Below are 15,520 nucleotides of genomic sequence, written 5' to 3'. Positions count from 1 at the left end.
AAAATTTAAAATGCACATAATTTATGATAGCTCCAAATATATGAAATACTTAGGTGTTAATCTAACCAAAATGCAGACTGAGTGCTGAAAAGTATAAAATTTACCTGTGTAACAAACCTGCACTTCCTGCATATGTATCCTGAACTTAAAATAAAATTTAAAAAAATTTAATGAATGAAATCAAAGAAGATCTAAATAAACGAACAACCATAGAGGGTTCATGGATTCAGAAGACCCAAGATAATAAATGTATCAATTCTCTCCAAATTTAGATTGAGCACAGTCACTAGCAAACTCCCAGAAAAACTCTTTTTGTAGATAGATAATCTTATTTTAAAATTATTACGGAAAGGCGAAGGAGCCAGACGAGCTAAATCAGTTTTGAAAAAGAAGAAGTTGAATCTTACTATATAGCTATAGTAATCAAGACAGTATGGTTTTAGTAGAAGGATGTACACATAGATCAATGGAATTGAATATAGAATTTATAAATAGATGCACACTAGCACGGCCAACCGTACTTTTGTACAAAAGTGCAAAAATCCTTTTCAATGGAGGAAAGATAGTCTTTTTCAACAAATGGTGCTGAAGCAATTTGATATCCATAGGTTAAAATAAATAAGCCGTGATGTATACTTCAAATCTTATACAAAAATGAATTTAAAATGTTTCCGGGATTTAAATGCAAAACTATAAAACTCTTAAAAGAAGCCGGGCACAGTGACTTACGCTGTAATCCCAGCTCTTTGGGAGGCTCAGGCGGGTGGATCACTTGAGGTCAGGAGTTTGAGACAAGTCTGATCAATGAGACCAGCCTGATCAACATTTTAGAGATAACAACAGTATAATTCATAAAAGAAAAAGTTGGTAGATTGGACTTAATCAAATTTAAAAGCATTTTTATTGTGAAGGATCTTCTTAAGAGGATGAGAAGACAACCCACAGACTGGAAGGTTATATTTGAAAATCATATGTCCAATAAAGAACTGGTAGCTAGTACATATTAAGAATACTCAAAATTCAACTCTAAAAAATAGTTCAGTTGGAATATATGCAAAAGACATGAACAGACATTTCAGAAGAAAAGGGGATTCAGATGGCCAAAAAGTATGTGAAAAGATATTCAACATCATTCACCATTAGAGAAATGCAAATTAAAACTACCATAATACATACATCTATTAAAATGACTAAAATAAAAAAAACGATAAAACCAAATGATAGCAAGGATACAGAGAAATGGGACCTCTCTTACATTGCAATTGGAAATCTAAAATAGTTCAGGCATTCTGGAAAACATTTTGGCAGTTTCTTATAAAACAAAACACATTTACCACAGAAATCAGCAGTTGCTCTCCTCGGCATTTCTCCCAGAGAGATGACAACGTATGTTCACACAAAAACCAGTACATGAATGTTCATAGCAGCTTCATTTGTAATATCCCCAAACTGTAAACAACCCAAATGTTTTTCAGTGAGTGAGTGGTGAAACAAACTCTGGCACATCCATACCATGGAATACTACTCAGCAATAAAAAGAAACAAAGTATTGATACATGTAACAACTTCGATGACTCTCAAAGGCAATATTTTTAGCAAAAAACAAAAAACAAAAAAAACCACAAAAAAACCCTCAAAGGTTACATAATGTATGTTTCCATTTATATTACATTCTGAAAATGACAAAGTATTAAGTTGAAGAACAGATTAGTGGTTACCAGAGGACAAGAACAGTGGGTGGGGGATTGGTGAGATTAGAAAGCAGTAGCATGAGGGAGTTTCATTTGGGAGATGGACCAGTCTGTATCTTGATTTGTCAACAGTGACACGAACCTATACATGGGATCAAACTGCCTAGAACTATGCATACACACAAATGATTGCTCATAAAAACTGGTGAAATCTTAATAAGGTCGATAGTTCAGCTAACAGTATTCTACTAGTGTTAATTTCATGGTTTTGATATTGTACTATAGTTATATAAGATGTCACCAATAAGGCAAGCTGGTCAAAGCATTTATAGAACTCTTATGTCCTAGTTTTGCAACTTAGTTTCTAAGTTTTTAATTATTTCATGAAAAGCTAAAAAATATTGAGCAAAAGAAGCCACACACAAATTAATGGGCAAAGTCTTGAACAGATACTTCATCAATGAGGATATATGGATAACAAAAATTCACATGAGAAGGTGGCCAAAATCATCCATTGAGAAATGCATGTTCACCCGTGGTGAGATACTACTACACACCCATTAGAATGGCCATAATAAAAAATGGTGACCATACTGAGTGCTGAACAGGATCCAAAGATGAGAAATCCTACTCATTGCTGGTGGAATGCAACAAAAAAAGAAAAAGAAAAAGGAAAATGGTACCACCACCACCACTTGGGAAAACATACAGTTACATATGACCTAGCAATCTCACTTCTAGGTACTTAGGCTAGATAAAGAAACATTTATGTTTACAGTAAAAGTTGTTTAGGATTATTCATAGCAGCTGTTTTAATAGCAAAAACTAGAAACAATCCAGATTTTTTTCACGAGATGAGTGGCTACAAAATCCTTAGAACATTCATACAATGGAATCTACTCAGTTTTAGGTATTACCTACTAAAATTATGTATACCTAAATTAGGTATTACCTACTAAAATAATGTATACCTAAATTAGGTATTACCTAAAATTACCTACTGATTTTAGGTAGTGATTATGTGCTAAGGAAGAGAGATAAATCAGGGAAATGTAATAGGAGCTGTTGAGAGGGTGGCCAGGGAAGGCTTCACTGAGAGGGTGGTTTTAGAGTAAATGTCTGAGGGTGGGGAGGGAATGACCCAGTTATCTTCCTGCAGGAAGAGATTTTCAGGCAGAGGGAACAGCAGTTGCAAAGCTCTGAAGCAGAAATATGTCAAGAGGTTGAAGACAGAGGTTGAAGGTCAGTAAGACAGGAGTCAGAGTAAGCAATGGAAAGGGAGGGAGGTGATGAGTAGAAAGAGGTAACAACAGGTAGCCAGGCAGATTTGCTGGATGAAGGTGTCAATGAATCAACAGAAAAACTTTCATCATCTTCTATATGTTAAGGTTTTATCATCTTTATTTTGGAGAGAAAATCCCTTTTATGCCCACCTTGATTCATTAGTATGCAGTTGAATACTGCTACTTTAGCTTGATCCACATTTCAAATGGAGTCACTCTTCCTTACTTGGTTATCATCATTTTCAGCAATTGAAGTCGATTATTACATTATTCCTCAGTTTTCAAATTGTTTCTCTGCAAAGATTGTATTTTGCAACCCTATTTTCATCTTAGTCATTCTTGTTTCTGAATTCTTTGATGATTTCCCAATCCCTCTTCTGTGGTGCAATCCTAGAAAGACTTGAAATTTTATTAGGAATCGGACCTAAGTTGTACAGAGACCAATATATACTCTACTCCAAGTTTAAGGAACACAAAATTAAAGCCCATAGCCTAAACTTTTCTGAGAATATGAATACTTACGAGTTTTAGAGAGTTACTTTTTTATGAATACTCAGCTCTTGATACTGCTGCTTGGTGTGGAAACTGAGCACCGTTTCTCTAATTTGAACTTTTGAGGGACACTTGACTCTCCTTGCCGCCTAAATGCTGAATATTTAATACATGGAACTCCTAAACATAGCTGAAGAAAAGTCAGAATGATAAGGGATCATCGAAATCATAAATCTTTTTCAGATGTTTCAGAAAAGATCCAGTTTTAGTATATGAATAATGATGTGTAATATAGAAACCATTTACTTCACTAAGAGTTAAAACAACATATATCAAGAGGATAAAATGCCACTTTCCCAACTTCTGTAGCTGGAGCAAAGTCTTGAATGAACTGCTGGACACTTCTTTTAGTTTCAAGGAAAAAGGAGGACCATTTTCATGGCAGCAATAGGTATGAAACCAAGAAATTAAGTACCACCACACTGAAGGAGAAGGGAGGTCCTTACAGATTCAGTTAGTGCATTTATCGCCCTGTCTTCCGGGTGGTCCATGCTGAGGATATGCCATGCAGATAAAAGTCTACCTTATTTTTAAAAGTAGATTTCTTTTTCCAGGAAGAAATTCTCTATGGGAGGAGCATTGCTCATGGATCAGTAAATAAGCACAACAGGAATGGCTGCTTTAGAGGGAATGTTTTCCCTTTGGGGATTCTGTCAGGTAGACTCGGTAGACTGGTTTTTATTAAGTGCCAAAAGAAAAGGTAAGGTTGTACATATAAAATCTTGCTACTATCTTTTAGGTAGAAGTATATACACACGCACGTATGTGTGCATGTGTCTGTGTATACACAAATACTATGTAGAACCCACAGGCCTCACCTTACCTCTAGGGGTAGGAGGACATATTCTGGGATGTGGTTTTGGGGATCTCAGGAAGGACTTCTCAACCTCGAAACACCTTCACAACTCCAGAGTTGATGTTTGAAATTTCAACACTAACACTTTGTTTCTTTAAAGACTTTTTTTTTTCACTTGAATGCTACCTCCTCTATTATCACTGAAAACTTTTCTATATTGTCATCTAATTGTGAAATAATTTCATGTTATTTCCAGATTTTAATAGGGAGAAGAAAAAAATGTACAAAAGACAGACTTAGAACAAAGTTTCAGAATGAGGAGATTGGGCCCTACATATTATCTATGTCTTGAAATGAATCTGCTTGGATTAATATATTAATAGTGTGTATTTATTAAGAACGTCACTGCATGCTAAGCACACTACAGCAATTCTGTGAGATACATTAGTTTCCTGGGAAAACTTTCTGACAAATGATCATTTTATATTTGTATGAGAGATATAATTTTACCTTTTAAAATTATCCTTCACAGTTTTTTATTAGTCAGGGTTCTCCAGAGAAACAGAACCATTGGGATATGGGTGCCTTTGTGTGTGTGTGTGTGTGTGTGTGTGTGTGTAGAGATGGGAGGGGGGCAGAGAGAGAGAGAGCGAGCAAGCAAGAGCAAGATTTATTTTGAGGAGTTGGCTCACATGATTGTGGATTTTTGGTGAATCCAAAATCTGGTGAGGTAAGCAGGCAGGCTGGAGACTTAGGGAGGAGTTGCAGTTTGAATTCCCAGGAAGTGTCCTGGCTGAATTCCTTCTTGCTTGAGGTAGGTCAGTCTTTGTTCTCTTAAAGTCTTCAACCAATTGGATGAGACCCACATACATTATGGAGGGTAATCTGTTTTACTCAAAATTCACCAATTTAAATGTTAATCTCTGATATGATTAGGCTTTGTGTCCCCACCCAAATCTCAGCTTGAATTATAATCCCCTTAATCCCCACATGTGAAGGGAGAGACCAAGTGGAGGTAAATGGATCATGGGGGCAGTTTCCTCCATGCTGTTCTTGTGATAGTGAGTGAGTTCTCACAAGATCTGGTGGTCTTATAAGGAGCTCTTTTTCCCTTCGCTCAGTACTTCTCCTTCCTGCCGCCTTGTGAAGAAGGTGCCTTGCTTCCCTTTGCCTTCCACCATGACTGTAAGTTTCCTGTGGCCTCCCCAGCCATGCTGAACTGTGAGTCAATTAAACCTCTTTCCTTTATAAATTACCCAGTCTTGGACAGTTCTTTATAGCAGTATGAAAATGGACTAATACAATCTCAAAAAAGAAATGTTACTCTCATCCAAAAAACACCTTCATAGAAACGTCCAGAATAATGTTTGATCAAATATCTGAGCACCATGGCTCAGCCAAATTGACATATAAAGTTGACCATTGCAAATTTATTAGCAATTTTGCTTATTGTTTATTAATATTCTTTATGTTCTTACAAAAGCACTTAATTTACTCCCTTTGTTAGGGTATTTAATATGTCAATGCTCAGGACATTAACCTCTTTTTAATGAGTAGATATATAGTGGATATAAATGTTGAAAACATGTAATGTAAAAGGTGAGCAAAAGGTAGGACATAAAATGTAACTTTTCAAAAAAGTCTAGATAAAAATGCAGTGTAGGGATATTTGTGATTTATGAGGTGCATTTGATGTTGAAATATTACAGATTCCAATTCTAAATGATGACATGAAACTATTTCTAGCTATTTCCAAGACCACTTCCAGCACTAAATGTGGTGATGGAAACTCAGGGGAACTCTGTCACTTAGAAATTTATTAGAATTTACCAATTACTTGTGATGAGTAATTTTTTTGTGTGTGGAGCCCAGGACTGAAGTAGGCCCATGCATGGACCTGCTGACATTTTCCCATGGAACTCTTAAGAAAACCAGCCTGGAGTTCTTCCATAGTTAGATTCTCATGTCCTGGTGACATTTTATCATAAAAGTAACCCAGGCATGGTTAGTGGCCCTCAAGAGGGTAAAGTTCGCCAGTAATAGCTGCATATAAATAGTCAATTATACAGAAGAAATGGTTCAAATGGATTCTTCCCAGGAGGAATAAACTTTGAAATGAGAAAAAGAACAATGCCTAGATATTCACTATATAAGAAATTGAGAAGTGGCCCTCAAAGCAATATCAACCTGGCCTCCTGAGAGCTTACTACTTGCTATAAATTGCCTAAATTTTAAAATGTTAATGTCTGTGTCACATTTTGGGATTCCTTCTTTATGCAATGAATAGCTAACAGCTACATTAGTAAAGAAAGAGGATATATTGTAAATTGTGGGGAAAACTATACTAATCTTCCCCCTTATGCTGGATTTGTATTGATTATTTCATTTATATGTGCCAAACACTATTCAGATAGAATTTATAGGGGTTATGGGGCTTTTAAAAAAATCAGTCTTATACAGTACATTTAAGAAAATCTTATGAATGTGTTTTATTTATTTATTTAGAGATGGAGTCTCGCTCTGTTGCCCAGGCTGGAGTGCAGTGGCGTGATTTTGGCTTGCTGCAACCTCAACCTCCCGGGTTAAAGTGATTCTCCTGCCTCAGCCTCCAGAGTAGCTGGGATTACAGGTGTGTGCAACCATGCCTGGCTAAGTTTTTGTATTTTTAGTAGAGACGGGTTTTCACCATGTTAACCAGGATGGTCACTATCTCCTGACCTCGTGATCCACCTGCCTCGGCCCCCCAAGGTATTGGGATTACAGGCATGAGCCACCACGCCCAGCTGAATGTGTTTTATTTAGTAATGAAAATAAAGCAACTGGTCTTACAGAGCAGTGGTTCTCAAAATTCAGAATTATTTGATGGGTTTGTTCAAATGCAGATATCTGGGTTCTACGAATCAGATTCAGTAGGTCTTAGGTGGGGCCTGAAATTTGGAATTTTAACAAGTTCCCAGGTGATTCTAATGCTGCTGGTTCTGGGAGTAGACCTTCAGAACCAGTGCTGAGGATTGAACACATTCAGCATTGTGAGCTATTGGCCTGAAAGAAATCCCACCAAAGACAAATGTAAGATTCCCCCTTGTCTAAAAATACCTTAAATGATAGGGGAAATAACTATTTAGGGTATTAATGCAAGATTGTAAATTGTTATTATGTATACCATAGTTAGATAAGCTTTCAAATTTTCTACTTGAAAGTTTAGGCTTGATCTCTCCTTGTCACCAAATAATGATGCTCAGAGAAAAATCATTACTTAAAACAGAACTACCATTTGACCCAGCAGTCCCATTATTGGGCCTATACCCAAAGGAAAATCTTCCTACCAAAAAGACACATGCACTTATGTTCATCACAGCACTGTTGATAATAGCAAAGATGGAATCAATCTAAGTGCTCATCAACAGTGGATTGGATAAAGAAAATGTGGCTCATATCCACCATGGAATACCATATAGCCATAAAAAAGAGTGAAGTCATGTTCATTGCATCAACATGGATGCAACTGGAGGCCATTATCCTAGGCTAATTATGGCACACATGGAAAACCAAATACCACATGTTCTCACTTGTAAGTGGGAGATAAGCATTGTATGCATTTAGACGTAAAGATAGGAACAATAGACACTGAGCACTACAAGAGATGAGGGAGGGAGGGGGCAAGGGCTAAAATACTACCTATTGACAAACTCCTTATGCATTTTTGACTTAGGATATTTTCAGCTTATCATAGGTTTATTGGAAGATAACCCTGTCATAAGTGGAGGAGCATCTGTATGTATTTTACTAATGTTTAAAGCTGTAGTTGCCTTCAGCTGAGGACCTTGCTACAAAAGTGTGATCCTCAGATCACCAACATCAGCATCATCTGGGAAATGCATAATCCTATACCGCATCCCAGATCTAGAGTTCAAATCTGCATTTTAACAAGATTTCCAGGTGATTCATTTTCACATCAATATTTGGGAAGACCTGCTTTAGGAATAATTTATTAAGAAATAAAACTGGTGATTTCAATGCAGAAGCAGAATTTTTTTTTTAATTTCAGTAACTTTATTGAAAGATATATCCCTTAGTACTAAAACATAATAGTAGTTGGTTAGTTTACCTCTGTCACCTCAAAATTAACAATGATGTATTCAAGATATTGAAATTTATCAGCCTTTTGGGAAAACTAAAACGTTATCCATAAAACATGGTTTACAAAAGTTAAGAATAAGATATACTGTGGTTCTTTGGTTTTTCATTGCGTATTGATCCATAACGTGATGTCAAATTGGTTACAGCCATTCTGGATGGACTCAGGCTATACATTGCACTGAGTAACTGTTGACAACACTTTAACACTGTACTTCTTACATTCACTAACTGACATGGAGAATCCTAAACACTACCTCAGCAGCTTCATTCATAGTTATGAAGGTGTCTACTTGCTTTTCTTAAGATTTTTGTTTTGGCATAGTAAGGGCATCAGTGGAAGTATATTCTCTTTTTATAAAATTGCCACCACTTCTAACTGAAAAACAGTCTTTAGTAAAAAAACTTCTGGAGTGTCGAATCTAGCCTGAACTTACCTTAGTGTGGGAAAGCAAGTTTTCGAACTGATAATTTATTTTGAGTTACTAATACAATGGAAACTAATTTTCTTGATGGGATTCAGTTTGAGGCAGTAGGTTCTGTATAAAAATTTTTATCATAGATATAAATGTCACCTGTTTTCTAGAAAAAAATATTAAAAGATAACTTAATGAATATGCCAAACTCTATAGGTCTGTATTTTTCTTTATATAATAAATGCCCTCAAATTTAAATGTAATTCCTATATAGCAATAAAGTCCACATCTCTAGATTGTCTATTACTTGCATTATGGGGTGTGTTTATACTGCCTAGAATGTTAACCCTTATTATGCCTTGAAAGTGCATTTGTGAAATGTTGCTTTTGACGTAACCCTCATACCTTAAAATTTAATATTTAAATTAAGTAGGAGTAGGATTAGAATAATGAGAGTGATTTAAGCTGTGGGAAGACTGATAGTTGATAGTATTAGTGTGACTCCTCCAATACCATTTTCAATACCACCTAAATATATTGATCCAATATCTAAAGTTCGATCAATGATAGAAATGAAGATTCACAGTTTACCTTCTCAGGCTTGTCATTAGCATTTCACATTTAGGCTTGTAGCTTTGATTTGAATGAGAAGCAGAAACTTTTAAAACACAATGTGAAGTACCTGTGGATTGGCAGGCTGACTGGGGAAATCAGTCTTAATAAGGTGTTACAGCTGGGAGGCAGGGAAGAGCTTAGCTGTTGACCATTCTGACTTTGGTCATGCTGAGTTTTTCTATTTGTGTAAAAGAACCCCATTAATTAAATAGCCTTAGATGCTAAACAGCAGGGAGAAAAATCAATTAGAACACCTTGGAGAGTGAGAAAGGATTGGGAAAAATTCATTATCAAATAGCCAGCATTTCTTGAGAGGGAAGGTTCGGTATGACCTCTCCATGTCACTGAGTAATGATACCTTCCCCCCCCCAAAAAAAAAAATCATGGGGAAACCACTGCTTGTACCCAAGCCATTTGACACTTAAAAAAAATCTACAGGCAGTAACCATTTTAAATAGGCCTTGATTTATTTAAGCCAAAGAAAAATGCACAAACTAGCCAGTGCAAATGAGAGGTAAACAAGTTCAGCACTATTGTTTTGTCATTTGTTTTTGCCAGTATTTCTTGTGTTTTTCCAGGTTCTGAAGTAAATATGGATTGTCCAATAAGAGTAAATAGAAATAATGCCAGTTGCTGCAGTTGAGATTTCAGTTCAGAGTTGCTTATTTTTGAGTCCTGGGGGAAATGACCAGAATGAATGGCTTCAGAAATCTTCCATGCAAGAAATGCAGCTTTCCATGGTCAGCATACTTACTCTCCTACACTTCTGCAACCTTTTATCCATCTTGTAGTTGAATGGATCCTTTTAAAACGTAAATTATAACATGCTACTCCTCTGCTCAGGGCCCTCCAGGGATATTCCATTGCACTTAGAATAAAATCTAGAATCCTTATCGTGCACTCCAAAGTCATTATCTTGTCCCTGGATCCCTGTCCTGCACTCTCTTGCTATTCCCTTCCCCTACACTGTCCTCCTTCTCCTTGATTGACAAGTATGCCAGGGTCTCAGGGCCTTTGCATATACTTCACATGGTCCTTTCCTCAGTTCTTCTGGGTTTCTCTTTCAGTTGCCTCCATGATGGGACTTCTCTGACCACCCGATATGAAATTGTACCCCTCAATCATTTTGTAATCCCTACATAACTTTTAACTTTCTTCATCCTGATGTTGTAGCAAATAATAATTTGTTTCTTGTTGTCTCCCTCTCTCTTTCCCACTTCGACAAGCATTTATCTGTTTTGCATCACACTCTATTTCTATGCTTGGTACATAGGAAGGGTTCAATAAATATTAATGTTTATTGAGTGAGTAATATAATCCAGTTGATTAATCCTTCTGTTCAAGCATCCATATGATGTCTTTTTTGACATACCGTAGCTCAGTGAATATATTTGCATAGTATTGTACCCCTGTTTCCCCTTTTGTTTGAGGGTAGAGCCACGAGAAGAAAACTTCTACTTATTTATTGCATATTGCTCATTCCTGTACATTTATTATGTCATTATTTTTATTCACAACCATATTGTAAGTAAACCACTGTTGGTTTTGTTTTATAAATGAATAAATGAAGATGTTGAGAGCTGAAATTGTTTATCCAAATTCACAGAGCTGACAAATGGTGGCATTCTTTAGATTGAGAGGCACAACAAAGAAAGTGAAAGATAATCCAAAAATTGTAAAATGATGTTAGCAACCCATGTAATTGACAAAGGACTAATATGGAGAAGAAATACAGAACACTTATAATTCAAGTTGAAAAAGGTAGACAGCCCTATAGAAAATGGAGTAAAGGCTATGAATGGGCGATTTACGAGATAAGAGTTCTGAATGGCTGATAAACAGATGATGTTTCACCTGACTGGTAATTAGGAAACTGCAAAATAAAACTACAAAATATGGGCCAGGTGCGGTGGCTCACGCCTGTAATCCCAGCACTTTGGGAGGCCGAGGTGGGTGGATTACGAGGCCAGGAGTTTGAGACCAGCCAGTTTGAGGCCAGCCTGGCCAACATGGTGAAACCCCGTCTCTACTAAAAATACAAAAATTAGCGGGGTGTGGTGGTGTGCACCTGTAATCCTAGCTACTCAAGAGGCTGAGGCAGGAGAATTGCTTGAACTCAGGAGACGGAGGTTGCAGTGAGCCTAGATCATGCCACTGCACTGAAGCCTGGGCGACAGAGCAAGACTCCATCTCGGGAGAAAAAAAAAGCTCACAAAATACCATTTCACACTCATCAGACCAGTGAAAGTTAGAAAGCCTAACAATTCCACTTGTAGAGAAATAGGAATGTACATATTAAACTACTGCTTGGAGTGTAAATTAGTTGAACCACTTTAAAGAGCTATGGGTAATATATCTAGTAAAGATGAAAATGTGCATTCTATATGACCCAGCAGTGATACTTCTAGGTATGTATCAAGGGTTGATATTCAAACTATTTAGCAACTGCTCTCAGGGTACCAATCAGTTAGAACAAACATACACTGTAAATGACTGGGTTGGTCATATTGGTCTATTTCACTTGAAAATCAATCTTGTATATGCCTTTGAGAGACTCCTACACACATGCATGAGGAAACTTACCTAACAATGCTCACTATAGCATTGTAGGAGTCCCGAACTACAAATAACCTACATGTCTATGTATAGAGTAATGGATAAATACTCAAATAGCCATAGAATGGCATGCTATTCAAATTTAAATGGATGAACTAGATCTACATATTAATAAATCAGCTTTGATAAATTTCACTACCTATGAGCAAAGAAAATTTTCAAAACCATTCATATGGCATGATACCATTTATATAAAATTCAGAACACGAATAACAATACTACATAGTAAAAATAAAAATATACATGGAAAGGATACATACCAACTTCAGGAGAGTAGTTACCTCTGGAGTACAAAGGAGGGAAATAAGATAACATAGAATTTTAAATCTCTATAATCTTTAATTTCTTAACAAAATAAAATCTAAAACAAATATGACCAAGTATGAACAGTCTCTAAAGTTAGATATATATACATATACCTGTTATTTGTTAAACGTTTTATGTATGTTTCATTATTTAAAAAGAAAAAAAGATTATAAATAACATGATGGAACTTCTAGAGAACCCAGATCTTTCTGCTTTCAAAGCTGGAAAGCTTTTCACTACCTACGTTGCAGAAAAGAGACCTAGCCCTGCTTTATAGTATTTCTCTTATCAATAGTGTCAGGAACATGGTTAGACAACAGTGTCATAATGGTTAGTTATTTGTTGGTCACATCCCAGGATGCCCCTGATCTATTGAGGTACAAGGTGGTCAAATGGTGGGATTGCTGGCAAAATAACGAATGCTTTCTTTGCACACTCCAGAGTCCGATAAATCGGGGCGTAGGTGCTAGACTGGGATGTGTATACTTGCCGGAGACCCCATACTTCAGAGGTTTTGTCACCACTCTAAACATAGGGCTTTGTGCATGCACCTTTTCTCATTTTGCTACTGCTACGTAAGGCAACTTACATGGTGAAGAACTTTTGGCTAGTCTGTGAAGCCCAGCTAGTTGCTGTGTCTTTGCTGCTAGGTTTTTCACAAGAGCACACGTTTCTCATGTAGGTCTAACTGAGGGCTCAGGAAGCATCATGGTTTGCCATGACAGCCTACAGAATTAGGTTTCTGAATAAATCATGAGACTTGACTCCAGTAAGTGGAGATCAGTGGCCCTGGCTAAAACCCAGTGGTCTGAGCCATGTCTTCTTTTCTCTTCACAAAATTATGGTTGAGTTAGGAAACTTTAGGGTTTAGTGTTGGAGTTGACAAGTCGATATAAACCTTTCAACTCCTAGCCCTACCATGATGCTTGGTAGGATTGAATATCTCACAAAAAATAGGAGCCATCTAGATGATAGCAAAAAACATATCTGGCAAAAAAAATTCCATGAAACATTTCCTCTGAACCAGCAAATTTTGTCTCTGAAACATCCTTCCCACAATGGTGTAGTACAAATTTAACTGCATATTAATAGTTTATTTTCCTTCTCTTCTAAGTTCTTTGACCCTCAAGTAATACTTTGTACAATATTAATATTTCTATTTTCTGGTATATTCAATATCATACTCTATTTTCTGAAGCAGCCAATATGATTAATATTTATTTAGTTTTCTATGTGAACTACTTAAATCTCAACATAGAAAACTGATATATTAAGATACCATATCAAAGATAAATGAAAAGAAATGATAGTGAATTAGACATGCAGTAAATAAGAAAAAAAAACTTTGTCGTATTTGAGAGAGTTATCCTAAATCAATTTCTTTGTGGTTTAGGATGATATGAAAAATAAATAGTGCCAAGAAATATCTTCATCTTATCTAAATCATAAGTATAAAAGTCAACATGTATTTTTATTGCTAAAACGTAAATATCTAAATATGATAATCATGGTAGTGAAACTAAGTTTCATGTAAAAGTGTTTTGGGGGCAAATAAATTTAAGTGGTATGATTTGATTTGTCTTATTTTAGACATGAAAGTTTATTAATTGAACAGCTTCAGATTTTATAAAGAATAGGCTTGGTAGATAATGATGATATAAATAGTATTGTGAGTGCTATCCTTCTTGGAAAATGGTTATTAAAATTCATTAGAAGTAGCTATTGCTTGTCAGATGATTGTATGAAAGTTTCCAGAAAGAATGGGGTAGATAAAATATGCTATAAAATAAATTATAATGTATATACCAATGAATTGATTGTCTAGATAGCACGGAAATTCTCATATTTCAAAGAAATGCTAAAAAAGAACTTTAACTGTCTCTGCATGACAACTAGAAGTGATAACTGAATTCATAAAACGATACATATATATGAGCTTTCTTCATAAGAAAACCAATGTAATACTATAGCTTCTACGGTCCCCTTTTTCTGAAGATTACCTTCCCTCAAGCATAGGGTTGAGGTCCTAGCAGCTATGATTGTGCTAGAGGGCTCTGTCACCACCAGCCCTCTCACCCATTACACTTGATTGGACCATGAGTAGATACCTGATCCAAAGTGGAGCCATCAATTCCTCTCATACAGAAATATAAACCTGGAGCCAGACATTTTACCTCAATCTAAATTGATAGCATTAACAGAGGTAATGTAGATCAGGGAGCTATGGAATCAGCCATATTCCATCACATGCAATGGAGAAACAGCAAAAGGCACTTTGTAGAAGGAGGAGGATGAAGCAGACAGGCAGAGAAAAGCAGAGGTCAAGAACATACGTCTTCCACAGATGGACCAAATAAGTGTCCTCCCCATGGGAACAACTCCTAAAACAAAAGGACCAGGTTTTTGAAATTCTTTTACTTATGAGATGTTAACATTTACAATTTGTGAGTGACAACTAGGTAGAATTGGCCTGTACCATTATCTCCTCTTACCATCTTTTGTTTTAAAAACCTGTTGAGTATAATACTTTTTTTCCTGGTTGCTTCATATGTATATCATTAAGTCTTCACGAAGCACAGGTTAAAATCACCATCCATAGTTTAGAGCTGAGTAAACCAAGACTTAGGGCCTTTATCTAACTTGCCCAAACTCACATAACTGGCTGCAGCTGGCCAAACCGAGACTCACGCTCAGATCTTTAGGACTCCAGAGACTACACCCTTAACTATCATCTTATGCTTGAATCTGGAGGCGGCAACTGGAATCTTCTGAAAAGGAGAGGGGGAGATCTTTTTCCCTTATCGACATGAACAGTAAGTTCAGCTTACTCTGCATACTGTGCATGCTGTTCTGAGCTCTGAATGACAGAATGAGGTTTGGGGGAGGTAAAAGGCAGGCTACGTGTTTTCAGCTAAACTGGACACACACACAGTATATGCATGTGTAATGTATGTGTATGTGTTGCACACTTGTGTATGTGTTGTAGAAGGGTGGGTAAGGAGGAGACCCTTTTCCAGAAGTAGAAAACACTTATACCCTTTAGTTACCATCATTTAACCTTCTCTTATCTGTGAGACAGCAGAGTTAAATTAGAATGAAATGTCATAT

The sequence above is a fragment of the Macaca fascicularis genome, chromosome X, assembly GCF_037993035.2.
Source record: "Macaca fascicularis isolate 582-1 chromosome X, T2T-MFA8v1.1".
Classification (NCBI taxonomy): domain Eukaryota; kingdom Metazoa; phylum Chordata; class Mammalia; order Primates; family Cercopithecidae; genus Macaca; species Macaca fascicularis.
The sequence above is the reverse complement of the archived record's forward strand: the minus strand, read 5'-3'. Positions refer to the sequence as shown.